Here is a 2,206-nt window from a genome sequence, read left to right as displayed (position 1 = left end):
GGCGCCGCGGCCAGCGGGTCCCTCCCGCGCGGGGGCGGCCGCGGCCGCGCAGGTCCCCGCGCGGAGCCGCCGCCGGAATGCCCACACGCCAGGCGGCAGCGGCCGCGGGATGCCCAGGGATCCAGACGTGTGAGCAGCAGCAGGGATGCCCCGTGCACCAGATGTGAGATAGGCAGCAACCAGGATGCCCAGTGCACCTGATGCGAATGGCCAATGGGATGCCCAGGGCGCCAGATGTGAGAGGCAGCTGGGATGCCCAGGGTGCCAGATGTGAGAGGTAGCTGGGATGCCCAGGGCGCCAGATGTGTGAGTGGCAGCGGGGATGCCCAGTGCACCAGATGTGTGGAGGCAACCCGGATGCCCAGTGCCAGCTGGCTGTGGTAGTTTGGGTGCAGATACTGGTGCCTGGTGTTGTCAGTTTTAACCCCTGCTGGTGCTTAGAAATCAAAGCACCACTAAGACGGTATTCAAAGCAAGGGTACCTTGCTTTCGTATTTATAAAAAGAAAATAAAAAAATARCACTAGTACTTGACGTTAGTAGTCAGAGTCTCCAACACCACTGTCAATCTGCCTGGTCARTGCCTTAGCTGGGATGCCACTTGCTGGTGATAACTCAGTTCCTTGGGTCATACACGTTTGTAGACCTTAGTGAACATGGATGGTAGCTCTGCACCACCCAGAGCTCTCATCTCCCACTTGCAGCCAAAACCACACTGCCCTTTGTCTGAGAAAAAGTATCCAAACCAAATCCCGGGTATCCTGGGGTGCATTAGGAAGAGTGTTGCCAGCAGGTCRAGGGAGGTGATCCTGYCCCTCTACTCAGCCCTGAGGAGGYCTCATCTCGAGTCCTGTGTCCAGTTCTGGGCTCCCCAGCACRAGAGAGACATGGAGCTACTGGAGAGAGTCCAGCGYAGGGCTACAAAGATGATCAGAGGRCTGGAGCACCTGCCCCATGAGGAACGTCTGCAAGAGCTGGGCCTGTTTAGCCTGGGGAAGAGAAGACTGAGGGGGGATCTTCTCAATGTGCACAAGTACCTGAAGGGAGGGTGTCAAGGGGACGGGGACAAACTCCTTTCAGTTGTCCCGTGTGACAGGACAAGAGGCAATGGGCAGAAACTGATGCACAGGAAGTTCCGCCTGAACGTGAGGGGGAATTTCTTCCCTGTGAGAGTGACGGAGCACTGGASCAGGTTGCCCAGAGAGGTKGTGGAGTCTCCTTSTCTGGAGATCTTCAAGGCCTGCCTGGATGCAACCCTGTCTAACATGCTGTAGGTGACCCTGCTGAGCAGGGAGGTTGGACTAGATGATCTCCAGAGGTCCCTTCCAACCTAACCAATTCTGTGATTCTGTGAAAAGTCCCCAAAGGGCTGAGCAAAAGAATCAGTAATGCAGGAAGGAATGCACTGACCTTAACAACCGTTTTTTCAGCCCATGCTGGCTGGTTCACTCAGCTTAGCCCACCTTCAAGAACAGCCTGTTATTGCAGGTCTCCCACAYCTCCAGTTATTTAGATACTTCTGCCCAAGCTACAAAGGGACGTTGTCACTGTCAGGCACAAAATATCAGAAAAATAGACTAAATTCATGCACATCTTACTCTTAGCAAACTCAGACGGCAGTTACAGCTCTTTGCAAAACAACACAGTTCCCAATATTTTGTTTGGTTTTAGGCACTGGTTTCACACCTGGGCAGGTCTCAGTTCAGCTGATGTTCCTGAGCCAGGGAGCTGGTTGTGCCTTTTGTCTCACTTGGGCTCTCTGAGCCCTCTTATATTAAATATAGTCCCTGCCCCAAAGAATAATAGTATAAATAAATAAAGTTGCTAATATGCAAAGGCATAGGCTTATGAGTTGYGCTGCTCTTTGCAGAAGCGAGTCTGTGGTATATGTCTGAACAAGCCCAATATGCRTCCCTTGGCAGCACATGACTAACACGCCGGGATGGAGTGAGCCTTTCCTTCACTTGGCACCCACCACAGCCAGCCAGCAGCAACACAGGTGACTCCTGTGGGATCGCAGCTCTGTGCTCTCACCCACCAGCACAAGGAGCAGTGTCTCTGGGATGCCCGGTGTGAAGGGGAGGATGGCTGAACAGCTGTTCCCCTGACTGGCACCRCCAAATAATTTTCCTGTGAACCCTGACCATTGATTGCAGTGATTGTGTCTGCTGGATGACTAGGGCTTGTCCTTTCTAAACTGTCTCAGC

Source organism: Rhea americana, unplaced genomic scaffold, assembly GCF_003343005.1.
Source record: "Rhea americana isolate MKP2758 unplaced genomic scaffold, rheAme1 scaffold_300, whole genome shotgun sequence".
Lineage (NCBI taxonomy): Eukaryota > Metazoa > Chordata > Aves > Rheiformes > Rheidae > Rhea > Rhea americana.
Note: the sequence above shows the minus strand (reverse complement) of the source record.